Here is a 14432-nt window from a genome sequence, read left to right as displayed (position 1 = left end):
ACATTATTGTGTTTTATAGTTATTAAGGAAACTAATCATATGCATGAAAATACATAATTTATTTAGAGACACATTTTTACTATTTATTTGTTACTTATAGAATATTTACTTCAGTATGTATTATTAAACATTTTGTAACAGATGTAAATAGGGAAGAGAATAAACATAATAAATATCTATCTTCATGGAGGGTATAGTTTAGTAGAGAAGATGGGAAGTAAATGTGTTAGTGTAATATCACACAAATGTCTAATTTTAATGTTCACAAATGCTCTGAAGTAAGCAATCAGAATGCTCTGAATGGGACTAAAGGAGGAGAGAAACTGCTTTTTCTTGGGTAGTCGGTAGAGCCTTTTCTGAAAAGGTGGAATTGAAGTTGATGCCTGATTAGTATGAAGAACCTGGCACTTGGTCATGGGGACAAGGGAATGTCTGGGTACGGAATGAAGTGGGAGAAATGACCGAAGTGGGAGAGAAGAGTGAGCATATAGGAGGAACAGAAGGGAAGCCTCTAAGTGGAGCAGCATGAGCCAGGAGAAACCTGGTGGGAAATAAGTCATGAACTGTCTCATAAGGTGCAGTGAGGATCGGGTATGCACTTGTCAAGTGCCCTGAGAAACGATTAGGCTTTTAGATAGAGAAGCGGTATCATCTAAAGTGATGGTTCAAAACTTTGCTCTGTATTCCTGTTGTATATCTTTCTGTTGTCTGATTGCTGAGGCTAGGACTTCCAGTACTATGTTGAATAGCAGTGGTGAGAGTGGACATCCCTGTCTTGTTCCTGATCTTAGGGGAAAGGCTCCCAGTGCTTCCCCATTGGGAATGATATTTGCTGTGGGCTTTTCGTAGATGGCTTTTAAGATGCTGAGGACTGTTCCCTCTATCCCTACACTCTGAAGAGTTTTGATCAGGAATGGATGCTGTATTTTGTCAAATGCTTTCTCTGCATCTAATGAGAGGATCATATGGTTCTTGGTTTTTCTCTTGCTGATATGATGAATCACATTGATTGTTTTACGGGTGTTGAACCAGCCTTGTGTCCCAGGAATAAATCCTACTTGGTCATGGTGAATAATTTTCTTAATGTACTATTGGATCCTATTGGCTAGTATCTTATTGAGAATTTTTGCATTCATGTTCATCAGGGATATTGGTCTATAATTCTCCTTTTTGGTGAGGTCTTTGGTTTTGGAATTAAGGTGATGCTGGCCTCATAGAACGAATTTGGAAGTACTCCATCTCTTTCTATCTTTCCAAACAGCTTTAGTAGAATAAGTATGGTTTCTTTTTTAAACGTTTGATAGAATTCCCCTGGGAAGCCATCTGGCCCTGGATTTTGTGTCTTGGGAGGTTTTTGATGACTGCTTCAATTTCCTCCCTGGTTATTGGCCTGTTCAGGTTTTCTATTTCTTCCTGTTCCAGTTTTGGTAGTTTGTGGCTTTCCAGAAATGCATCCATTTCTTCTAGATTGCCTAATTTATTGGCATATAGCTGTTCATAATATGTTTTTAAAATCGTTTGTATTTCCTTGCTGTTGGTAGTGATCTCTCCTTTCTCATTCATGATTTTATTAATTTGAGTCTCCTCTCTCTTCTTTTTAATAAGGCTGGCTAATGGTTTATCTATCTTATTAATTCTTTCCAAGAACCAACTCCTGGTTTTGTTGATCTGTTCCACAGTTCTTCTGGTCTCGATTTCATTGAGTTCTGCTCGAATCTTTATTAACTCTCTTCTTCTGCTGGGTGTAGGATCTATTTGCTGTTTTTTCTCTAGCTCCTTTATGTGTAACGTTAGCTTTTGTATTTGAGTTTTTTTTTTATTTTGTATTTGAGTTCTTTCCAGTTTTTTTTTTAATTTTTTTATTTATTTACTTATGATAGTCACAGAGAGAGAGAGAGAGAGAAGCAGAGACACAGGCAGAGGGAGAAGCAGGCTCCATGCATCGGGAGCCTGATATGGGATTCGATCCCGGGTCTCCAGGATCGTGCCCTGGGCCAAAGGCAGGCGCCAAACCGCTGCGCCACCCAGGGATCCCAGTTCTTTCCAGTTTTTGAATGGATGCTTGTATTGCGATGTATTTCCCCCTTACGACTGCTTTTGCTGCATCCCAAAGATTTTGAACGGTTGTATCTTCATTCTCATTAGTTTCCATGAATTTGTTTTTAATTTATTCCTGTTGTATGAAGAATAGCCTGAAGGGGGCACAAGGGACATAGGGATTGCAGTTGTCCAGGTAGGAAGTAATACTGGCAAAGAACAGGGGGGACATTAGTAGAGATTGAGAGACAGGAAGAAATTTGAAATGTATAATCCTCTTGTGACATTTATGTTTGGTTCACTGTCCAAACCTCTCCCAGTATTTGTCCAGGTTCTTCCATAGAGATGGAGGTGATTTCAATACTTGTTGCTCTGTTTCTCATTGCCATTTATCTCTATTTATTTATTTATTTATTTATTTTTTTTTTTTATTTTTTTTATTTTTTTATTTTTTTTTATTTTTTTTATTATTTTACATTTATCTCTATTTATTTGTATTTTCCCATTATATATAGTAATTAGCATGTGGAAGGCATATGCTGTTCTGGGCAAACTGGACCAAAATTCTTGTGTGACTCAAAGTTTGTTGAAACTCTGTCCTCCAGAATCTGTCTTCAGCAAGCTTACTTCACTCAGTGTGCTCAAGATGATGTTTATATAACATGGTCTTATTTTTTTTTCTTATTTTTGCCTAGTAGGCAAATTCTTCCTTGTTATATTTCTTATCAGGGCTTCTACACTCAAACCCATCTTTGACTATTATTCCTTTTCTAACATGACACACTACATTCTTCATTTAATCAGATCCTGTTAGAAATGACATATTTGCTGGTAAAGAGTGCCTGCTTCCAGTCCAGAGGCTGAGAGAAGGAGAAATCAAAGTCTATTCAGAGCTCCCTGTTTTAAGCAACAGTGTTGGCCACAGTGCCTTTAACTAATGAAAGAAAGACTGGGGGCTAAGGAAGGAGCAAAATACTTCCATTTTGGTCATGTTTACTTTGGAGAAGTCGACAATCAGAAATGTATCTGGAATTCAAGTGGGATACTTGAAGTGGGCATACAAACTATGTACACAAACATAAAGATCTCATTCATATTAAGGTAAACTCCTATTTCACAATGAAAATATTGTCCAGACCCACTTCCCTGAAATGCTTGGCTAATAAAATTTAAAACTCTTACAGATGAAGAGGCTTTCTCATGGATAGAGAGTCAAACACAGTGTGTAAGACTAGGAACTCCGGAAACATATTGCCTTGATTTAAATCTTGCCCCCACCATAAACTACTTCTGAGATCCTGGAAAAGCTGCTTATTCACTCTGTGCTTCAGTTTCCAGGTCTTTATAATGTGAGAGTATTAACACCTGCTTTATAAGAATTTTATGATCAAATGAGTTAATCATTTATTTATTTATTTTATTTGAGAGAGAGAGAGAGAAAGTGTGGAGGAGGGAGGGGCAGAGGGTAGGGAAAGAGAGTCCTCAAGCAGACTCCCAGCTGAGCACAGAGCCTGACTTGGGGCTCAGTCTCATGACCCTGAGATCATGACCTGCACCAAAGTCAAGAGTCAGATGCTCAACTGAGTGAGTGAGCCACCTGGTTGCCTGAAGTGAGTTAGTCTTTGTAAAATGTGTAGACTAGTACCTAAGACAGGGTAACCACTATGTACATGCTTGGTAAATAAAATAAATGTATATGGGATACCTGGGTGGCTCAGTGGTTGAGCATCTGCCTTTGGCTCAGGTCATGATCCTTGGGTCCAGGGATTGAGTCTCACATCAGGCTCCTTGTGAGGAGCCTGCTTCTCCCTCTGCCTATGTCTCTACCTCTCTCTGTGTGTCTCTCATGTATAAATAAATAAAATCTTTAAAAATGGATATGAAATAGACATAAGCTTGCATGTGTAAAATTATAAAATGTGTGTCATTTCTAGATAAATAGTGCATAATTATATATATTTTTTTAATTTTTATTTATTTATGATAGAGAGAGAGAGAGAGAGAGAGGCAGAGACATAGGCAGAGGGAGAAGCAGGCTCCATGCACCGGGAGGCCGACGTGGGATTCGATCCCGGGTCTCCAGGAGCGCACCCTGGGCCAAAGGCGGGCGCTAAACCGCTGCGCCACCCAGGGATCCCATAATTATATATTTTAATTAATAGCAGGTATAGATTTATAATAGTTACCAAGAAACACTGGACCTAGAGATTTAGAAGGATATTATTTCAGGTAACTTGCAAATCATTGTCATTTTCTCACTCAGCAAAACTTTTGGGTAAAATCATCCACAGATCTCTGGGTCCTTCTTCCTTATTTCTTGAGTATTTTAATAGCTTACTGTCATTCTTGTCATAATTCTTGGGGATTTCAATATCTTTGCAGATGATGCTTCTAGTTCCTGAGCCGTCAGTTCCTCAATAGCCCCTGCAACAATTTTATCTTCCACTCTACCTCAGCTACCCATTTCCAGCCTGTTAACCTTGCCATTGTCATTACCATTACTATCGAACATCCTCCTACCTCTTGAATCAAAAATACTTTTCTTTCCTCTACTGGATCATTTCTATCAGTAGGGAGTTATGCTGTAATATCTCCTGTTATTAAAAAATCCACTTGGGGTACCTGGCTGGCTCAGTCAGTGGAACATATGACTCTTGACCTCGGGGTTGTGAGTTTGAACCCCATGTTGGGTGTAGAGATTACTTAAAAATAAAATCTTTTTTTTTTAATTTTTTATTCATTTATGATAGTCACAGAGAGAGAGCGAGAGAGAGAGGCAGAGAGAGAAGCAGGCTCCATGCACCGGGAGCCTGATGTGGGATTCGATCCCGGATCTCCAGGATCGCGCCCTGGGCCAAAGGCAGGCGCCAAACCGCTGCGCCACCCAGGGATCCCTAAAAATAAAATCTTAAGAAAATACTCCTTTTGCCTCACAATCCCTCCTCTCCTCTCACTTCTCCATTTCTGTTTCCATTTACAGAAACTTTCTTTTCATACCACTCATCCCATTCGCTCTTGAATGCTCCCTAATTGATTTTTCATCCTCATCACTACACTGAAATGGTTTTTGTCATGGTCACCAGTGAATTTGCATCATTAAATTCATTACTTAGTCTTTATCTTCATTTGATTGGCTCCTCTATCATCACTTTCTCTTGGTTCTCTCTTAGTCTGCCTTCAGTTTCCATGACCATTCTTAATACCTTTGATGGTTCTTTTGCCTTGACCTCTAAACTTGGAATCACTCCAGGGCTCCTTCTTTGGACTTCTCTTCCTTATAACTACTCACTCCATTCGTAAACTCTTTCAGCCTTGTGGCTTTAAATGTTGTCTCTAAGTTGTTGCTTTCACAATTTTGTTGCAATCTGAATGTTTTCTTGAATCCTGGATCTGCATATCCATCTCCCGACTCAGTGCCTCCATACTGATGAATAGACAGATTAAATCTAGCATGCCCTCCAGATTCCTTACATAGTCTTCAGTCTCCTACCCTAATAGTCTTCCTGAAACAACAAATGGCACCTCCATCTTTCCATTTATCCCAGTCATAACCTTTGACTCAAGTCTTCTTGTCTCTTTATGCCTTTGTGGGAGCTGTGCAATCCAGCACCATATGCCTAGGTACTTGGGAGGAATCTCACCCACTTACAAATCTAGTAATTGTTATACAGACCTCAGTCCTGTCTGTTCACCCTGCAGTAGTCCATAAACTAGCTCCAGCTCCTTTCAGCCATGGTCTGATAGCCCCTAGAGAACACTGACTTAGACAATCACCCATGGAAAACAGAGCCTTGTGGAAGTCCAAGAGCCCAGTGGAGAAGTTATAATGCACTGTCGGAACAAAAACACTTAAAGCTGGATGCATTGGAGAGGGTAAAGGGAAAGGTTTGACTTTACTTGCATCCCTCCTCCCCCAAGGCAGCATAGGTCTTTGCCAAGACAGCCCTTCTCAGAACCATGATTTCTCCCTTGTGGAAAGGTAAGACTATGTGAGTGAGTGTCCAGCTTCCCCAGCTATGTGGATGTTATTAAAGAGGCATATTTTTCTCTCCTCCATCCATGGTACTGAGCTGTGAGTTACACTACAGAGGGGTAGTGAGCAGCTGGAAGAACAGCTGGGAACCAGGGCTGGGAATTGTATTAAAAGTACACATACCATACTAATATCACTGATTCCATCAGGAGGTCTGCCAACCAGCTGCTGGGGTCACTCTGACCGGTGATTTCCCCCAACTTCAACAGCACTCCCAGTGCCTTACAAGACATATACACACACGCATCCCAGTACTGTGGCTGACTCTCTGTGCATACTCTGGATGGTGACAACGGCCAGCTTTTGTAGGAAGCTAATGAGCATCCACACAAGGTTGTTGTAAATCTGTAGGCCTTGGAGAGACCACAAACCTGAGCACTTAGCACCATTCTCTGGAAAACAAAAGGGAGGCTGTGAGTCCCTGGTCTGGGGTTTTGCAGGATAGAGAAGCCATATAAGCTTAAGAATTCTGCCACAAGAGGGAGCTAGTATGTGAAACAGTCCTATTTGTAGGTCTTAGCCTCAGAATCCCTAGCAAGGCTGACAGAAGGCATTTATCTTCTGAAGGCAGATAGTAAAGACTGGAGGAGATGACTTTTACTGTGAATGCAAAGATAATGTTGCCAGACGTCAAGGAACATGGAGAATCAAGGAATCATGCTACTACCAAAGGATCATAATAATTTTTCGAGTAACCAACCTCAAGGACATGGAGATCTGCAGCTCATCTGAAAAGAGTTCAGAATAGTTGTTCTAAGGAAACTCAGTGAGCTGTAGGAAAACAAGGACTATTCAGTTAAATTAGGAAAATAATACATGAACAAAATGAGAAATTTAAAAAAAATACAAATCTGAGAGCTGAAGAATACAATGAAAGGAATGGAAAATGTAATAAAGAGCATTAATAGTAGAATGGATCAAGTGGAAGAAAAAAATCTATGAAGTAGAAAACAGGACTTTTGAAATTGTCTGGTCAGAGGAGAATGGTATATGTGCTGCCGAAGCGAGCACTGGTCAGAGGAGAATGGGGAAAAAGTGAATAAACCTATGTGCCCTTCTCTCTTTCAAGAGGAGTTATTTGTGAATTATTAGAGTCCCAGAAGGAGAGAAGAGAGGAATAAGGGGACAGAAAGCTTATTTATGGAAATAATGGCTGCAAACTTCTCAAATCTGGAGAGACATGTGACTATCCAAATTCATGAGGCTTGTAAGTCACCATAAAAATTCAGCTCTGAAACATCTTCCCCAAAAGCCACTAAAAATAAAATAGCCATTTATTTTATCAGCAAAATGAGTTTATTTTCAAAGAAGAGAGGGGATGCAATTCAGGGTAATTAAACTATGGCAAACCACAGGCAAGTCTGAAAAGACATAAGTAAGGTCAGCTTTTATTAGGTTTTAGGGTGAAATTGGGGAAGGCTGTTTTGAGCAAAAGTTTATTGGAGGAGGATAAGAGTTTAGTTTAAGGATGTGGCAATTTCTCATCGGCTGCAGGCATTGGTTAGCACATTGTTCCTGGAGTAAGAAGAGTGTTTCCTTCTTCTTGCTGGTTATGTAAGCTGCAAGGAATGGTACATGTGTGACAACTCCCCCTTCAGGGCTTCCTGACTCCATTTTAAATGAGGCTTCCTCTACTCATTTTCACACTTTTGCCTACAAGAGAACCTTATAATGCTTTTATTGGATTTCTCAGCAAAAACCTTACATGCCAGGAGAGAGTGGGAATATATATCTAAAGTGTTGAAAGAAAAATGCTAACCAAGAATACACAATCTGGCAAAGTAGTCTTTCAAAAATGAAGGAGAGAGAAAGTTTTTTATAGAGACATAAAAGCTGAGGGAGTTCATTGCCATAGACCTACCTTAGAAGAAATATTGAAAGGAGTTCAAACTGAAATTAATGGATCTTAATTAGTGACAAGAAAACATGAAAATTTATTACATACTGTATACGCTACATTAATAGAATGAAGATAAAAAGCATATCTCAGTAGATGCAAAAAAGCATTTGACAAATTTGACAAAGTTTGACATCCTTTCCTGATAAATACTTAATAAATTCCATACAAAAGGAACACCCCTGAACATAATAGAAACCATATATGATAAGTTTACAGCCAATATCATACTTAGTAGTGAAAAGCAGAAAACTTTTCCTCTAAGATCAGGAACAAGACAAGGGTACCCACCTTCACCACTCCTATTTAAATTAGTACTGTAAATTCTAGTGAAAGCAATTAGGAAAGAAAAAGAAATAAAGGCATCCAAATTAGTAAGGAAGCAATGAAATTGTCTGTTTGCAGATGTTGTGTTCTTATATATAGAAAATCCTGAAGACTCCACCAAAAAAATTATAATAAACATTTTCAGTAAAGTTGCAGTATATAAGTAGACAAATTATGAAAAGAGCCCAAGTGTCCATCTACTGATAAATGGAGAGAGAAGATGGAATACATATACAATGGAATATTAGTTATCAAAAGGAATAAAATCTCAGCATTTGCAATGACATGGATGGAACTAGAGTGTAGTATGCTAAGTGAAACAAGTCAGAGAAAGACAAATACCACATGAATTCACTCATGTGGAATTTAAGAAACCAACCAACCAAACAAACAAACAAAAACCAAACAGATGGAACAACTGGGTAGCTCAGTCATTAAGTGTTCAACTCCTGATTTCAGCTCAGGTCATGATCTCAGGATTGTGAGGTTGCGCTATGCATTGAGCTCCACACCCAGCACAGAGACTACTTATGAATCTGTCTCTCCCTCTCCCTCTGCCCCTCCCAGACCCCTGCTCATGTGCATGCATGCTTTCTCTCAAAATATGTACATACATACGTATATATAGTTGAACATATGGGAAGGGGGAGAAAGAGAGAGGCAAACCATAAGAGACTCTTAGCTATGGGGAACAAACTGAGGGTTGCTGAGGGAAGGTGGGCAGGAGATGGGTTAAATGGGTGATGGATATTAAGGAGGGCACTGTGATAAATGTTGGTTGTTATATGTAAGTGATGAATCACTAAATTCTACTCCTGAAACCAATATTACATTATATGGTAACTAACTAGAATTTAAATAAAAACTTAAAACAAGTTACAGTATACATAGTCAATGCATAGAACTATGCAGAAAGTTATAGTTCTATACAGTAACAACAAAATATCTGAAAAAGAAATCAAATAATCCCATTTATGATAGTATCAAAAACAAAAGGGTTAAGGAATAAGTTTAACCAAGGAGGTGAAAGATACATAATATTAAAACTATAGAACTTTAACGAAAGAAATTAAAAAGGGCACAAATAAATGGAAAGATATCCTGTGTTGATGGATCAGAGTTCATATTGTTAAAATGTTCATACTACCCAAAGCCATTTATAGAATCATTGCAGTCTCTATCAAAATTCTAATGGCATTTTTTTTCTCAGAAATAGAACATTCTTAAAATTATAGGGAACCTCAAAAGACCTCAAATGACCAAAACCATCTTGAGAAAGAAGAACAAATTTAGAGACCTCAAACTTCCGATTTCAGACTATATTACCAAGCTGTAGTAATAGAAACAGTATGGTACCAGCCTAAATATAGACACATGGACCAGTGGAAGGGAATTGAGAGCCTATAAATAAACTCTCATGTACACAGTCAACTAATATTTGACCAGGGAGTCAAATATACTCAACGAGAAAGAGAGAAGTCTCTTCAATAAATAGTATTGGAAAAAATAGATATTCTCATACCAAAGAATGCAATTAGATTCCTATCTTACACCACAAGAATTAACACAAAAAGTGTCAAACACTTAAAAGACCTGAAACCATAAAACTTTTAGAAGAAAACAGGGAGAAAGTTCTTTGATATTGGTCATGGCAATGATTTTCTTGGATGTGACACCAAGGCACAGGCAACAAAAGGAAAATTTAACATCGAACCAAAATTATATATATAGTATATATTTATATATATAAATATATTAAAGATTTTATTTATTTATTTATGAATGAAAGACACACAGAGAGAGGCAGAGACATAGGCAGAGGGAGGAGCAGGCTCCATGCAGGGAGCCCAATATGGGACTCGATCCTGGGATTCCAGGATCACACCCTGGGCTGAAGGCAGGCAATCAACCGCTGAGCCACCCAGGTGTCCCAAGCCAAAATTATAGATGTATGTCAAAAGAAACAATCAACAAAATTAAAAAACAACCTAGAGAGCGAGAGAAAATATTTTCAAACCATGTATGCGATAAGGGATTATTAGCTAAAATATATAAGGAATTTATACAACTCAATAAAACAAAGCAAAACAATATGATTTAAAAATGTGCTAAGAAACTGAATACTCTTTCCAAAGACAACATACCGATGGCCAAAAGTTACATGAAAAGATGCTCAACATCACTAATCATCAGGGAAATGCAAGTCAACGCTGCAGTGAGATATATCCTCATATCTATTAGAATAGCAGTCATCAGAAAGTGAAAGAGATAAAAAATGTTGGTGAGGATGTGGAGAAAAGGGAACCCATGTGTGGTGTTGGTGGGGATGTAAATTACTACAACACTGTGGAAAACAGTATGAAGGTTCCTCAAAAAAAATTTTAAAATAGAGCTTCCAGTAATCTGATTTGTGGGTATATTCCCAAAAGAAGTGAAATCCAAATCTCGAAGAGATAGTTGCATCTCCATGTTCATTATAGCATTATGATTCACAATAGTCAAGATATGGAAACAACCTAAGTGTACATCAATGGATGACCGGATAAAGATGTGGTATACATACATATATACATATATGTTTGTGTATATACATACGCTTATACATACATGCATATGATGGAGCATTAATCAGTAATGAGGAAAAAGGAAATCATGCAATTTGCATAAATTTGGATGGACTTTGAGGACGTTATGCTAAGTGATATAAGTCAAAAAACAAATATTGTGTGATCCTACTGAATATGTGGAATCTAAAAAAACTGAGCTATAGATTAGAGTAGTGGTGATGGTTGACAGGTCTGGGAGGTGAGGTAAATGGAAAGATTTCAGTCAAATGTTACAAACTTTCAGTTATACACAGAACAAGTTCTTGGGATCTGTACAGCATGGTGACTATAGTTAGCAATGCTGTATTATATACTTGAAAATTGCTAAGAGCATAGATCTTAAATGTTCTCATCACAAAAAGAAAAAAAATGGTAATCACGTGAGGTAATGGAGGTATTAACTAATCCTATTTTGGTAATCACTTCACAATATACATGTGTATCAAATCCCCATGTTGCACACCTTAAACTTACACAATGTTGTATGTCAGTTACACCTAAATAAAGCCAGGGTGATGGGAGAAGTGGAATGAGGAAGGGCAGTACTGAATGTTAGATTTAGAAATTCCAGAACAGGAAACATGAAGAACTTTCTGTTTTATAATCTGAGGTGTGGCCCTGGAATCTGAAACTGTGGGGGGATAGATTGGGCAATTTCAGGCTAGAATGTTGGCATCACTGATAGGATAATGGTGAGCAAAAAATTGTCCAAACCTTTATATAGAAATTCTTCTAAAATATGAAACACCAAAATTTCATATCTCTGTCTGATCAGGCATAGAGCTGTGGAATGTTAAGTTTGGAAAAAACCTTGGAAATCATCTGGTCCACCTGTTAGGTTAGTGACAGAGCAGAGATAAAGAAAAACAAGTTGATGTCTCCAGGCTTACTTAAGTAAGCTAATGATTGAGTCCAGATGCCCTGATCTCAGAGCTGATGTTCTTTTCAATATATTTGTGCTGTCACCTCAGAATGACTTCCTGCCTGATTTTCCTTAAAAAAAAATCGCTCCTTATCCCTTTCTTCTGGTTTAAATAGTATCATATTTATATATAATATATTTATATATTATAAATATATATATATATATATATATATATATATATATATATATATATATATTTTACTACAAGTCTTTGGCTAAGTTCCGTTAGTCATTCTAATATTATTGTCTCTTTGCCAACTGCTTGAAAAGATTACAAGAGAACATCTAAGTAGAAATTGAATAACCTGTTTACTTATGCCATTATAGGCTCATTGATTATGCAAATAGCCTTTATACTTTAATTAGTTTAACTGTTAGACATATTGTTCTGCTATGTCACAGAGAGCATTTATTTACATTTCTCAGTAGATCAGGCACTGCATTCACCAAGGAGAGTAAAGAATTTAAAGTCGTTTTAATTAAATTGTATCAGGCTTAAGATGGTTGTAAAGAATAAGGAGAATTAATATGGTTCTGCACATATTTAGTATTTGGTAAAGTACATGAAAGCTTCACTACACTAAAACTATGCATTATATATTAAGACTGTACAACTAAAACTCCATTACTTAGAAGATAGAACTCTACTTAATTTTTTTCTCTTAATTTTTTACTCTTTTAGAAAATAATTAACGTTATTGGCTTAGATTTCCTTTTTAAGGTAAAAGCGAAGCAATATATAATTATTCCAGTACCAAACTGAGATTTTTTTCCCTCAGTGGGTACAACAGGGTACTTTGTAGCAAAGGGATTAACATGCACAATTTTCTTGTAGATATTTAAAATTTTGCTAGTTTCCTGGTTAATAAGTAATACATTCATTTGTAAAAAGTATTTCAGAAATGTGTGAGGCTTTAAAAGCACAAGTCTACTCCCACTACCACACTTACTGTTTTGCAACCTGCTTTTTAAACTTAAAGTTATATACCGAACCACTTTCACTTCAGTACAAATGTATTGGTGCTACATAGTATCCCATTGTGTGCATATGTGTATCTCACAATTTAGTTAACGAATCCTCCACAAAAGCTCATTGGATCTATTTCTGATACGTGGCTTTCTTCAAAGCTGAATTCAACAGTGTTCATGCCACTTTGTATTTCTGTGGTGTTGGTTGTGATCTCTCTTCTCTCATTTGTAATTATATTTATTTGGGTTCTTTCTCTTTTTGATAAGCCTGAGTGGGGGTGTATCAATTTTATTAACCATTTCAAAGAACCAGCTCCTTGTTTCCTTGATCTGTTCTAGTGGTTTGTGGCTTTTTTGTTTGTTTGTATGTATAATTTGTAATTATGTACATATTTAATTTATTTATGCTCTAATCTTTAAATTTTCCCTTCTTCTACTGACTTTAGGCTTCATTTGCTGTTCTTTTCCTAGCTCCTATAGGTGTAAGGCTAGTTTGTGTATTTGAGATTTCTCTGGCTTCTTAGGTGGGCCTCTATTGCTATGAGCTTCCCTCGTAGGACTGCCTTTGCTGCATCCCAGAGGTTTTGGACTATTTTGTTTTTATTTTCATTTGTTTCCTTGTATTTTTTATCTCTTGTTTGATTTCCTGGTTAGCCCATTCATTCTTTTTTTTTTTATTGGAGTTCAATTTGCCAACATATAGCATAACACCCAGTGTTCATCCCATCAAGTGCCCCCCTCAGTGCCTGTCACCCAGTCACCCCCATCACCCGCCCACCTCCCTTTCCACCACCCCTTGTTCCTTTCCCAGTTAGGAGTCTCTCATGTTCTCTCTCCCTTTCTGATATTCCCATTCATTCTTTACTAGGATCTTCTTTAACCTCCATGTATTTGTGGTCTTTCTAAATTTTTTCTTGTGATTGACTTCAAGTTTCATAGCATTGTGGTCTGAAAAGATGCATGGTAGGGTCTCAGTCTTTTTGTTTTTGGTGAGGGCTGATTTGTGACCCAGTATGTGATCGGTTCTGGAGAATGTCCCATGAGCACTTGAAGAGAGTGTATTCTGCTGCTTTAGGATGGAATGTTATGAATATATCTGTTAAGTCCATCTGTTCCAGAATGATATTCAAAGCCATTATTCCTTTACTGATTTTCTGTTTAGATCATCTGTCCACTGCTGCATGTGGGATGTTAAAGTCCCCTACCATTATTGTGTTATTATCAATGTGAATTTCTTTATGCTTGTTATTAATTGTTTTATAAATTTCGGTGCTCCCACATTGGGGGTATAAATGTTTACAGTTTTTCCTCCAACTGTACACTGTATTTTGTGTGATACATTTTGTAAAGTAAAAGAGTAAAAATATTTAAAAAATTAAGTGGAAGAGTCAGATTCAGATTTATTAAAATTAGAAATTGTCCAATAAATTTACATATCCAATGGAAACATATTATGGAAAAGTTATTTTCTCTATTCTTTATTCACAGAAAAACATAGCTACACACAACAGCTAAATTATAGTCATGGGAGAATACGTTCATTTTATTACATATGCCAAGTAAATGGCTATATCTTATTTTAACACCTCTGTGAAATTAAGCATAACCAATAGCCATGAGTTATTTCCTCATTCATAT

General features: G+C 37.2%; 1 protein-coding gene across 1 annotated transcript in view; it reads left to right on the top strand.

The window, feature by feature from the left end:
- Nucleotides 1-14432, top strand: part of DMD (dystrophin) — a 2084073-nt gene that overhangs the window by 767374 nt on the left and 1302267 nt on the right.

The sequence above is a fragment of the Canis lupus genome, chromosome X (assembly GCF_011100685.1).
Source record: "Canis lupus familiaris isolate Mischka breed German Shepherd chromosome X, alternate assembly UU_Cfam_GSD_1.0, whole genome shotgun sequence".
NCBI lineage: Eukaryota > Metazoa > Chordata > Mammalia > Carnivora > Canidae > Canis > Canis lupus.
The sequence above is the reverse complement of the archived record's forward strand: the minus strand, read 5'-3'. Positions and strand labels throughout refer to the sequence as shown.